The sequence below is a fragment of the Pinus tabuliformis genome, chromosome 4_1 (assembly GCF_031772625.1).
Source record: "Pinus tabuliformis cultivar Carrire ecotype Pingquan chromosome 4_1, CPIR1, whole genome shotgun sequence".
NCBI lineage: Eukaryota > Viridiplantae > Streptophyta > Pinopsida > Pinales > Pinaceae > Pinus > Pinus tabuliformis.
The window spans coordinates 715,063,367-715,077,041 of NC_142303.1; the positions used below are offsets into that span (position 1 = coordinate 715,063,367).

General features: G+C 39.0%; 1 pseudogene across 4 annotated transcripts; it reads right to left on the reverse strand.

The window, feature by feature from the left end:
• Positions 1–9,048: 9,048 nt before the first annotated feature.
• On the reverse strand, positions 9,049–11,222 carry LOC149178131 (F-box protein At5g46170 pseudogene; annotated as a pseudogene). Of its 4 annotated transcripts, none has more exons than XR_016258171.1 (2): positions 9,559–11,222; positions 9,049–9,439 (listed from the first exon to the last, which is right to left on the reverse strand). The product of XR_016258171.1 is annotated as an F-box protein At5g46170 pseudogene, transcript variant X4 (transcript). The 4 variants fall into 4 exon arrangements; XR_016258170.1 differs by having other exon boundaries at positions 9,049–9,381; positions 9,559–11,221; XR_016258168.1 differs by having other exon boundaries at positions 9,049–9,381; positions 9,539–11,221.
• Positions 11,223–13,675: the final 2,453 nt, after the last annotated feature.

A 13,675-nucleotide genomic window follows, 5' to 3' on the forward strand; every position in this document is an offset into this window, starting at 1 on the left:
TTAATTGGCTTTAAAAACCGCAACCCTCTAGTATGTTTTCTCGTTTGTCATTGACACTTGTTCTCCCTTCTCCTCTAGTTTTGTTTTTGTTCTTCATCGTTGTCTTTCTCTCTATAGTGGTTCCTCGAGAGAGAAGATCCCTTCCCTCACCCTCCCCCATATGTTGTCTTGGCTCCTCCTTAACACATGGTTCCCTCTCTGATCTCCTACAAGCTCTCCTTGTCCCCTCTCCAATCTGGACTTCTTGTCTCTTCTCCATGGGTGGTTAAACTTGTCCCTACACCTTCTTGGCTCCTATTTATGTCCGTCCCCCACCTTTCTCCTAGGCTTCCCTTCACTTCTTATCATGCCAAGATCAGGCTCCTTTGGTTGTCGAGGCCATCAAGGCAGAAAGCAGCAATCAGGTCTAAGGGATCAATTGGGAACTAAGATATCTATAGCAACTCACTAGAAGAACACTCCTTTGTACCCTCATAGGGAAATTAACATTACTGAGCAAGAGGATCATGTGGAGTGTCATTTCATTTCTGATGCGAAGGTGGAAAAAACATGGGACACTTGATCACGATACAAGAAACACGCGGACCAAGCAGGCTAAATATTTGTAGACCATTAATTTCTATTGAGAGCTCATGGCAATCATGGGAAAGAAATGAGGCCCAAAAGAAATTCTCCTTAGCATTAGTGCACTGTAGCTCCAACTGAAGAAATTGAACACTAAAATTTCTCTCATGGCCAAGAAACTTTTTGATCTAGATTGCTTTGACCCGACGGAGTATATTGTTGGTCCTGATCCTATACAAGTGGACTCTCCCACGACATGAATGTTCAAGATGTTAGCTTCTATTTCCTTTTTAATGTGCAGTAATCAATAATATTGATCCCTAAGATCAGTAAAGATTAAGACTATGTTCCACCAAGACTCGAAGACAGGGGGAGGTGAGGGCAAGGAGATGCAAAAGGGTGACGTGTGGGAGTACCCCCAAATTTTAGGGAAATTTTGGGGGGACGTCAAGATAGACACACACACACATGGATCCATACTCAACATTGATGTTGATGCATACATCATTCATCATACACCACGAGATTCAATAATGAAATACACTAATCCATATGCATCATTCATCATTCTAGAAGCTACATTTGTTTAAAAATTAAATTCATCATTCATCATTTTAGATTCTAAATTGATTTAAAATTTAAATTCATCATTCATCATTCTAGAATCTAGTACGTTACTACGTACTAAGCAAAATAGACTATAGTGTCATGTTCCCTATTAATTAATTGCCCAAGGGAGGACGATTTAGACTATCCAACCGCTTAGGTTATAATCAATGATAAAGTGGGAAACCCATTATTCAATGCTTTTGGGGCAACATTGGATATATTGGGGTAATTGGTGCAAAACTTGTGGAGGAAGCCAAAATTGGGGCTAAGTGGAGGGAAACGTGTAACCCCTCGCATTAAAATAAGCAATATATAAATAAGAGGGAGGAGAAATCATTCTCCCATCATTTATTGGTTGGATAATTTTGTCTTGTGAGATGAGGGTCTGAGGGTTTTGAGACCCTTTCTTCTTTTGATTAGTTTTAGTGGTGATGATCCCACCCTAGCTAATCTTCTCTCTTTCTCTAAAAATTGTTTGGCATAATTCTCTGAGGCATTTTCTTCATCTAGTTGTGGCAATAAAGAAGAGTTATGTGGATTAATTGACTTGAGGAGGTTCCTAAAGGCATATTATCGATATATAGCAAACCAAGGGTTTTGGAAAAAGGCACTTATTGGCTCTGATTGGGCAATCCGGGATTATTTTGTTATTGCAGTGGAGTCCACCACAAGAGGAGCAAGGGTTATCACTCCCAAAGTAGACCGAAATTCTAATTTAAAGTTGTGGCTGACCCTAAAGGGGATTATATGAGTTAACAAAGTTATATGTGGGATAAATCTTGGTAGAAAAACCTTCCAACACCAAGTTGAAATCATTTGAAGGTAGCGGGTCACTCATCCACTTACCAGTCAGGCTATTCTATGGCACCATGACTTAATCCAAAACAATTTGGAGTAGCGAGGACCCTCTCTAGGGTTTATTTGTAAATGCATGGGGTTTTCGTGTGGTCATCAAACATCATAGAAGGTTCCTAAAGCCCTTTAGGGCAGCAGCCAATCTCAAGAGACAACAAATCCCCTCCAAACTCCTCGTGGTTCTTCCTAGCAATAAACTAAGGCAGTAGTCTTTCTATGACAACCTAGACGTTAAGGTCATGAGAGTTTAAACTAGGTTTGCTCAAGACCTACCCCTATAGCAGTAAGTTTCCTATAGCACAACAAGGTAGAAAGGATTGTTTAAAAGTAGTTGGAGGAGTGGCTCATATCTTACAAGAAGACATGTGGATTAAGGGTTTGATCTGGGTAATAAGTCAAGTTTGTTGCAACAATCAACCAATGACAAGTGACAGCTAGGACGCGGTAACTTGATTGATTTCTAAGGCTGATTATAAGGTCAGGACAAGACTAGTATAGGCTAGTAGAATAGCTAGTAATTTAGCAATTATATGTACTTCAATTGTAGTGCGAATATTGAAAGATTGTGGGTTAAATTGAATATTGAAATAGTGCGAATATTGAATATTGAAAGATTGTATGTAGTGTGAATATTAAATATTGAAAGATTATATGGAGACCTGGTTTCATATTCATGAATTATGGATGCTATGAAATGCAATCTCTGGCATTCTACTACTCTTAATTGTCTAATGCTATAACTACATTAGGGAGTAAACCTGTGAGGGTTATAAACTAGCGTATTCTGTTGATGTTGCTTATTTGTTCATTGTTGCATCTTAATTGTCACTGGCAAAAGTTGTGATTGATATTGTGTTATTAGTACAAATACATCCTCATACTCTTGATAACTCCAAGGGCAAAAAATTCCATAGGGATATTACATATAGTAGATACTAAAGTCTAAAGAGTGGAATAGTAAATTGATATAACTCAAACTCAAAAATAGTAAAGAGTGACGAGTCAAAGAATCAATCTAGGGTCATTGACATCTAGAGTCAAGACTCGAAAGTTAAAACTAAAAATTAAAAACATACAGTGAGCATTAAAGGAGCATCGCAGAGGAGGAGAGCCAACAGTTAACTAGTAAGTCAAATAGCATCGTGAGCTACGCCAAGTAGATGTGAGCTTGGTAAGTCAAATGAGTGAGTTAGCGATTGCAAATTAGTTTAGGTTTTGATATTTATTGTGTATTTTTCCTTTTAGTTTTTTTTAATTATTATTTTTTTTTAATTTCAAGGGTTATTAGACAAAATTGAGTGGACATGTTTCCCCTCAAAAGGGGTCCTTATAGGCTCGATGCTCTTGATTAAATGCTAGTTCCAAACCCTCATACACAATAGAATCCAATGGAAACATTGCAATCCCTACAAAATCCTGAAATCTTGAAAATTGTTAAGTTTGATGGATTTTGAGTGGGTTCTAAAATTCTACTTTCTCCATATGAAATCCAATGAGGTCAAAACCACTCTCAAGCATCATTAGTCAATTAAAGGTAATGTTAAAAAATTTAAGTAAAAAAGATGAAAATGAAAGATGAAGGAGAATGTCATCAATTAGTAGGGCCCTAAGGTTCAATATTAAGCTTCCCCACTCATAAATTATTGTTTTCAAGCAAAATTAATGGGGTACGCCTCACCCTTTCTGAGAGGGGACACCCACAAGTCCCCCTTTTAGGGAAACGCATCCCCACACTAGGGAAATGTTCCCCCTGTGTCTCCCCAAGAGGAGGACGTAGGGAAACATTTCCACAAGCATCCCCCTATTCCGAAGAAACAACATGTAATTTGTAGCTATTGTCCTACCATTGGGGAAACTAGATTAGTAGTATAGGTATGTTGCTTTAGGCCATATGACCAGTCCAAAATGAATAACATGGGTATACAATATAAAAATTCTGATATGATTAGGAAAATCACTGTGATATCTTAATCCAATGTTCCATGGGAAGTGTGAGGTGTGTGCACCCCACCCTCCCATGGAACACAGGATTAAGATATCATAGTCATTTTCCTAATCATATCAGAATTTTTATATTGTATACCTGTGTAATTCATTTTGGACTGGTCATATGGCCTAAAGCAACATACCTATACTACTAATCTAGTTTCCCCAATGGCAGAACAGTAGCTACAAATTACATGTCCTTTCTTTTTTGGTACAGTAATACAAGTCTTTGACTCGCTTTTAAAAAAAATGGGTAGACCAATCAAAGGTTCTAGGTTCATCGTGGGGTTGTCATTCAGTTCAAGGCTTCTTACATGACTAATGTGACTCTGCTTTTCCATTCTTCTCCTTATTGGGACATATGCTTCTTGTACTACTTTTTGTTAGCATTGTCTTCCCTTGGGTTAGAGGATTCTTGTCCAAGAGTTAATGGATCCACATAGCAATTGCTCCCAATTACGCTTTCTTACTAAAAAATCTCAAATGCAAGCATTATACTTGGATGAAAACTTGGAAAGTAGTAAATGTAAATTTATGAAGCCAACTTGATCTTTACAAGAGGCTTTGATTAAATGCGGCAAATGTTTTAGCAAGATAGAATTTAGTGTGGAAAAGGTGGAGGAAAATCTGCAAAATCTGGAGCAAAGCAAGGATACAAGTGACAGCATTTTCCAGGAAGAAAATGATCACAAGAATCGTAGACACTCTACAAGTTCAAGCTCTCTCCCATGTGAGTTGTAATTTTTGAACTTGATTTGAATGAGGTGACATACTTAGGCAAAGGTGCTAGCATGGCATACTTGATCTTTACAAGAGGCTTTGATTAAATGCGGCAAATGTTTTGGCAAGATAGAATTTAGTGTGGAAAAGGTGGAGGAAAATCTGCAGAATCTGGAGCAAAGCAAGGATACAAGTGACAGCATTTTCCAGGAAGAAAATGATCACAAGAATCGTAGACACTCTACAAGTTCAAGCTCTCTCCCATGTTAGTCGTAATTTTTGAACTTGATTTGAATGAGGTGACATACTTAGGCAAAGGTGCTAGCATGGCATACAATGAAACTTTAGGCTTTTTTATCATCCATATTTTTTGTTTCCTATAACATGCATGGAAATTCTTCATCACAAGTTGTTTATTATTTTTGCAGTAGATCTTACTTTCATAAATAATTCTTATGATGGGGTCTCTTGTGCTCCAGGTATCTTCGGAGCAAATCTAAAAAGTAAACATATCAAGTAACACAATTTTGCAGTATCATCTACTTCATGAAGAAAGCATAATTCTGGTCTAGAGTTATCTTAGACACAATATCTTCCAAGGATTCATGTTATTTGTCCAATGCTCTCTTTGTCCAACTTGGTCTAGCATTAAAGTTTTGAAGATAAGTTTCCCTTCGACTCTAAGGAAACTATGATGAATGTCATATAATGTCGACAATATGGAAAAATTGTTATTTGGAAATGTAGAGCTTTATTTGATCTTGCTCAGTCCATTTGGTGCTAAAACATAAACAGGGTTTTTTATTCACTATGAATCTTAAATATTAAATCCGTTTGTTTATATTCACTATGAATCTTAAATATTAAATATATCTTTGTTCTTCTGTAAAAGGAAAATAAGAAATAAAAATATTGCAATATGTATAACAAGGGACTCAATAGACACAATTTGGAAAGCCTAGCTCTAGGTAACATATGGGAAAATAAGGAGCTTTTAATTAAGACAGGACAAGGGCCTCTATGCTACTAGTGCATGTATTTCCTCAATGAGTATATGAAATGGTTCAGAGAATTTTCCGATCAGCTCAAATGTTCACAAAATCAATATCCAACTATTATCAACCTTGTTAATAATATTTTCTATCACTGTAGTAAGCTCTCTTGAGACTTTTTCCTAAAGTCCTTCCACAGTCCATCAATTAAAAAGATGGACAAACTGGAAAGAAAAAGCCCTTCTAAAGTGAGGGTCACACTTTTTTCTAAGTAATGCACTCAATGATCCAAAAGTGTTTAAGTTGTAGGCCTAAACTCCCTACCAAACCAACATCCAAGAATGGAATAGATTTGTACCTTCATCGAGTAGGCCTCTTTTGAGGGGCATGAAACTTGAGAACTTATCTCTATAGATATGTCAAGTAGACAATACCTACCAACTAGCAAATAACAAAAGCAGTACTCTCTTCAATTGTTGAACTTGATACGAATTGAACAAAGGTTCAATATAAATACAAAGAACAAAAACAAAAAGTCAAACATTGTGATTGTAAAACAATTCTTCGGTCCAAGGTTTTGATTATTCACCCTAGGCTTTTAACTATAAAGAATCTCATTCAATGAAGTATCTCCAGAAACACTCACCTTTGGTCTTTATGTGTAGAATCAAATAAATATATTGTTTGAAGGAAAATGAATTATGACATAAATCAGTACAACCTGAAAAGATATTCTAGACAATTCTCTTGTAAAATCAAACTTCTTTAATAATAAGTACAAAAAATGGCAAGCAAAGCCACGATATCTAATTTCTTTTGGGTATAAACCAATGTTCCACTAAAACTTTGGGACGAAGGGATGTGGGTGCGGGGAGACGCACAAGGGGGACATGTGGGATTACCCTCAAATTTTAGGGCAATTTAGGGGGGCAAGCAGGCATCGAGGTGTGTATATATATATATATATATATATATATATATATATATATATTCAATAATGAAAGTATAAATACATTGATCCATACATAATTGAATTAAATAATGAAATACATTGATCCATACTCATCATTCATGCTAATGCATATATCATTCATCCATACACCACGAAATCTAATTTCTTTTGGGTTTAAAGCAATGTTCCACTAAGACTCTGGGACAAGGAGAGGCGGGTGTGAGGAGACACACGAGGGGGACGTGTAGCAATACCCCCAAATTTTAGGGCAATTTTGGGGGGGGGGGGGGGAGGCATCGAGGTGTGTGTGTGTGTGTGTGTGTGTGTGAAAGTATAAATACATTGATCCATACATAATTCAATTAAATAATGAAATACATTGATCCATATTCATCATTCATATTGATGCATATATCATTCATCCATACACCATGAGATTCAAAAATAAAATATATTGATCCTTATTCATCATTCTAGAATCTACATTGATTTAAAAATTAAATTCACCATTGATCATTCTAGATTCTAAATTGATTTAAAATTTAAATTCATCATTCATCATTCTAGAATCTAATTAGTACTAAGCAAAATAGATTATAGTAGACTAGGACGGTAAATTGATATAACTAAAATTCAAAAATAGTAAAGAGTGATGAATCAAAGACTCAGTCTAAGGTCATCGATATCTAGAGTCAAGACTAAAAAATTAAAATTAAAAATTAAAAATGGACAATGAGCATTGAAGGAGCGTCACAAGGATAGAGAGGCAACAATTAACTGGTAAGTCAAATAGCGTTGCATGGTAAGCCAAGTAGAGTACGCTTGGTAAGTCAAATGGTTGAGTTAAAAATTGCAAATTAGTTTAGGTTTTGATATTTGTTATGTAATTTTCTTTTTTACTTTTATTTTTTTAAAATTTTGTTTGTTTTTCGGTTTCTTTTTTTAATTTCAAGGGTTATCAGACAAAATTGAGAGAGACATGCCCCCCCTCCCCTCAAAAGGGGTGATTCTAGGGTTGGTGCTCTTGATTAAATGCTAGTTCCAAACCTCATACTTGATATAATCCAATGGAAACATTGCAATCCCCCAAATCCTGAAAACTATTAAGTCTACTAAATTTTGAATGGGATATGAAATTCTATTTTCACCATATGAGGTCCAATGAGGTTGGCACCTCTCAAACATCCCGAGTCATTTCATGATATTGTTAAAAATTTACGTAAAAGGATGAAAATGAAAGATAAAGGAGAATGTCACATTTACTTTAAGAATTTAACATTATCATTAATTACATAGAATTAATATGGCCCTAGGGTTGAATATTAAGCTTCCCCACTCATAAATTATTGTTTTCAAGCAAAATTTAAGGGGGGACACCTTGCCCTTTCTGAGGGGGGGCGCCCAGACACACCTTCTTTGGGGAGTCGTGTCCCCCACATTGGGGAAAACGCCCCCTTGTGTCTCCCCACGTCCGTCTCAAGTGCGTGGGGTACGAGAGGTGCATGCACCCCAACCCTAAGGGACATGTCCCCGTGGAACACCAGTATAAACCCCAAAACCTGAGAAATCCCAATACATGAACAGCTTCAACTAACATTAACCTAAGAATTTACAAAAATAAACCCACAATTCTAATTTAACTATAAAATCCAAACTAGTAGTAGAATTACTCCACTCTTGGTTTTCAAATGCACTACAAATTTGAGTGTTGATTTCATATACAAGGCTAAGCTTACACCCGAGAACTCTAATCATAGTTTAATCAAGATAAAAAAAAATTAATATTTCAGATCTATGATAGTCTTCAAATCCACATTCACAAATATAATTGACTGCTACTACAGGGATGAAACTGCACTTTTAAGTTTTAAGAAGCATATTTTACTTTTAATTTTTAAAAAGAAAATTTTACAAAAGATATTCTAATGCTGTCGGTTAAGATTACCCAGAAAAACAAACAGAACAGAACGGATACAATAATTCTGACACACCATAAGCATTGAAGAGGGAAAGTAACATACCTAGAACATAATTATTTCAAATAATATCAGACTTCAAGCAATTGCTATATATGAACAATGAAACCTTAAATGCAAATGATTTCCATCAAAGACCAGATATCATATCTTCAAATCTCAGCCTAACCTCGTACCAACGAGCACAATCAGACCAAGTTTCTTGTTGGGATCTTAAAAATGCTATTATTGGCAAGAGCAAGGATGAAATCAAGTGCCAGGGAACAAATTGACAATACCATAGCTCTCTGCGCAGGATTGAGTATTGTAAAATTCAAACAAAAGTACTTCTATTATTAACTATTTCAATATTACCAAAGCTTGAAGTCTGTAAGAACATTTGAAGGAGTTTAAATGCAAAAAGAATCCATCAAAGATGGTATTTTATACTTTTGACTTGTAACTACAAATGTGGGTGGCTAAATTAAAACCAATTTTGGGTTGTAATGATAATATTACAAAGCTTCAAACTTAACAATTTACAATGGGCATAATCCTCATCACCAGAGAATGAATCTAGCCATGCAGGCCAAATTTCAGATTGCCTTTAAAGGATCATGTGCAAAGGTGACTAGACCAGCCAGAAACCACAGATACAAGAAGAAATTTGCCTTATATGAAAAACAGAATCTCAGAGTATTGTCCCCAGAACACAAGGTTGGACTTTCTTATGTCGAAGATCCATTATCTATACATCAAAGAAAATTGAGCTCTGGTCATACTCGGTATAAGAAGCTCCAAAAAGCCTAATTGTCAAAGGTTGCACTATGATAAGGAATTCAATTGCATGCCTAGCTTGCAGATCAATTTGTCAAAAGAAATTTGTGCTCAAGAAACAAACTTACGTGTGAGCGGCCCAGCCTACCTTCTGTTCTGCATCAGCTAGAAAGAATTCATTTCCAAAAGGTAAGTCCTCTTCTTCACCATTTCCTTCGCAGCCGCGCCAAATGGCTCATCAAATGCCCCTGCTAGAAAAGCTTCTGTGTCCTTCTTAATCGGTCGATCGCTAGGCCTAATGGAAACAAGGGTTGCTCCCTCCATCCCACCACCTTCTGGAAGCTCAAGATATGGAGCATACCAGAGCTTCATATTCAAAGCTGGAACCTGTGTCCGATTAGCAGAAGCCGAGGCTGCTAGCGGCTTGTCCCTGAACTCCCGCAACTGTTCTTTCCCCATACAGAGCATCCCCTGTCCATCTGCATCGGTGAGAATGAGATTCTGAAGCGTTGGATGATCAGAAATTATTTGTTGTAGCAAATAATGTCTTGCAGAAGCTGCAATTAACGAGCTTATGGTCCAAACTACTCTCAGCTTCAACCCGCCATCCGTGTAGAACGATTCTGGTATACTGCCATTATCATCCAAACTCTCGTTAGATTCATCCGTTCTTCGAACAGCAGAACGAGGATTTTTCCTCGAATTCTTCTCGCAGAAATACGATGTGGATCCCAATATCACACAACTCTCAAGCGTACTACCAAATTCGGCTCTCCACCTCAGCAGCACGCCGTCCTCAACGCCAAGCTCCCCGCCGGGAAGCTCAATGCGAAGATTTTGAATCTCCTTGAAGTTTTTCAGCACCTCGCCGGGGGAATGATGTGAAACCTCGGCAAGAACTACCTTCTTCGTCCCGAGGATCTGTTGCAATGCCTGTAAGGGCTTAACTATACTACCGATCACAAGTTTAACAAAAAGACCTATAAAGCCCCTGCTCCTGCCGCTCAAACTCCCGCTCTCCTCACCAGAGATCACGCAGTCCACCTTCACCACGACATCCTCCACCTGCGGCACCAAACCGTTAAAACGTTTCGAAACAGCCGAGCACCGCCCTAGGGCTTTGATGTCGCCTAACTTGTTAAAGATCACCAAAACTAAAGAATTGGGAAGACGATCAAATTGATCCGCTACAGACATTTGAACCTCCGACCTCGCGTTATTATTTTGCTTGCAGCCCAACTCCAAATACATGCTTCCTCGCACCCTTCAACGGAAAAAAGGAAACCTAGCTTCGATTTTGAAGCTTAAAAACCCGCGGAAACGGCAATATTCTTTGCTTTTCACCTTTACACCTTGAAGATTCTTTGAAAGCTTCACCTCCAAGCTACAATCCACAGCCTCACAAATTAAAAGAAGATAAATGCAACGATTTTTATTTCTTCCTTTTTCCTTTTTCGTCGGTTGGGAAAAAATTTAGACCTGGAATCTTCCTGAACAGACAGATCCGCCTCTTGGCACCTTGCTGCCTCCCATACCGGGGCCCCAACGCTAAGAAGGCTTGCAGAGACTGCTGCTGTATTTATTCTTCAGACTTTACAGCCTTTTTGCCGCATATTTTTCCAGATACTCGATTTCGGAGGACGCAGGCCGAGATCCGCACTTTATACATGCCGGAAGATCTGATTCTGCCAGCGGGTTCGAGTTTTTGAACTTGTGAACTCGGAACTGCGTGGCCCAGAAGCCCGTGAAAACCCTTGCTTGCCGCTTGTTCTCGCCATCACCCGAAGCTTCCAAGATAGAATTGTACAAGCTTCTCAAAAAGTGGTTTTACAGAACTATTGGTTTCCAAACCGCGGTTTTGTAGTGGGCGGCTTACTTAGCGATGACGAAAGCGAGAAAGATACGCTGATAGTTATCATCGGTTGGAAACATCAGAGAAAATCGCCTTTCTCTTTTGTTTTCTATTAAATGTTTATGAATTCGATATGAATTTTGACACCCGAATTATTTTAAATTTAGTAAATGAATATTTTATAATTTAAATTATATTTTTTAATAAAAATATGAGATTAATTAATGAAGATTTTAGGAAAAAATTATATTGCTAATGTTTGATCAAAAGTGATTTAGAATAGTCGAGGGTTCTCTCTAGTAGCGCTGAGCCGACCCTGCACCGAGCATTGTCTCTCGGCCCTGCGGCCGCCTGAGGGTTTCCGAGCAGCGATCCTCAGCACTCTCGTTGGTCTGGCAGGCTAATCCGATCTGCAAGCTGATCCAAGCGAATATGCCCGGTGAGACCTGGAGGAGCTCGATCTGTCCGAGCTGAGTTTTCCTTCATGGAGTCCTCTTCTCCCTCTCCCGCCGAAGCAGAGGCCTTCTCAAATCTTCTGAAATCTCTGCCAAAAAAGAAAGCCCCAGAGGTTTCGAAATTCGTGAAACGCCTTGATGATATCCCGGAGATCTCACTCCCGCCCGAGAAACCGATCCAGGTTGCCCTTTCTTTGTCTGAACGCACCTTGGTGGGACAGTTCACTGGTCTCTGGCCCTCGCCTAGATCCACTGAAAGCTGGGTCTCAAGGAACTGGGCGCCATTGATATCGGGCAAAGTCACTTCTTACTTTCTGGGGAAGGGTTTCTTCCTATTCGAATTTTCAGAAAAGGAAGATAAGGATCTGATCTTCCGAAATGGACCCTATTTCATGGGCCCCCAAGGGCTGTATCTCAATAAGTGGACGCCAGACTTTGACCCAGCAGTCGACGTGCCCACTGCCGTGCCTGTATGGGTCAGATTGCCTAATCTGCCAATGCATTGTTGGAACTGGGAATCCCTCAAGCATATCGGAAATACCCTGGGTAAATTCATAGATCGAGCTAACAGCAAAGATCAATATGACTGCGCGAGAATTTGTGTTGAAGTTGATCTTGAGGTTGGGCTCCCTGAGGCAATAAAGATCAGAGTTGGCAGTTGGACGCATCTCCAGAAGCTGGATTATGAGCAGTTGTCGTTCAAATGCAGGAAGTGTCAGATCTATGGCCACTTCGCCAGAGGATGTCCAAAAAACGTAGAATCAGAGAAAGGCAAAGAGGACGGGTGGATGCAGGTCAAAAGGACAAAAAACAAAGCCCCAAAATCAGGAAATGCCAACGGGAAATCTCTTCAAATGGGATCTCAAAACCCACATAGGGAAGAGCAAGGAAACAGATTTATACAACTCAGTTCAGCATCAGAGGAAGTCCACGAACTAGAGACACAAAAGAAGGAATCGGCTCAAAAAGATCCCCCTCAGGAACCAGAGAGAACAGATAGCAAAACAGACAGAATGGAGGACTCACCCTCAGAAGAGGCTGAGGAAGTTCAAACCTCAGAAGATTCAGAAGAAGAAGGTGAGATAGGAGAAACACAAACTTCGGCCAGAAGATCTTTAAGGGGCCGAAAATCAGCCCGTGAGAAAAGAGAGCAGGAGACATACAAAGACAAACTGCAAGGAAGCCAACCCACTATTGAGAAACTCCTGGTTAAGACTCCGAAGATGAATAGAAACCCGCCCCAGAGCTCTAAAGGAGCTCCCCACTCCAAAAATAAGTAATGAGAATCGTCTCCTGGAATTGTAGGGGTATGGGGAGCAAAATCAAGGGAGAAGCAGTAAAAAATTTGATAAGATCGGAATATCCTGACATACTCCTCATCCAGGAGACTAAAATGGAGGACAAGGCCTTCCTCCAAATAGGCAAAAATCTCTGGAAAAAAAGTGAAGGGCAAGCTGTCTCAGCAAGAGGTGCCTCAGGAGGCCTGGGTACCCTTTGGAATCCAAGCAAGATCACAAAGGTGAAAGAGATCGCCAACACCCACTGGTTATTCTCTAAACTAAAGCACGTTGAAACAGATGAGATCCTTTGTCTCTTTAATGTGTACATCCCGGTCAGCGCAGGAGAAAAAAAGAATTGCTGGGATTCTATCAGAGAGCTGGCAGACTCTGAAGATCTAGCAAATATTATCATCGCTGGAGATCTTAACCTCACACTATCTACAGCTGAAAAGCGTGGTGGAAGCACAGTAAGGGATCCAGCGAGAGAGTGGGTTGAAGACCTACTCCAGGATTGGGACATGATCGACATCAAACCCTCGTCGGGCAAATATACCTGGTCCAATAAAAGGCTTGGCCCAGGCCACATCGCTGCAAGGTTAGATCGATTTCTTGTTCAAAGTTCTTTTTTACTTCTTGGTCTAGATACTAGAATGCATATTCTTCCATGCAGTGTCTCTG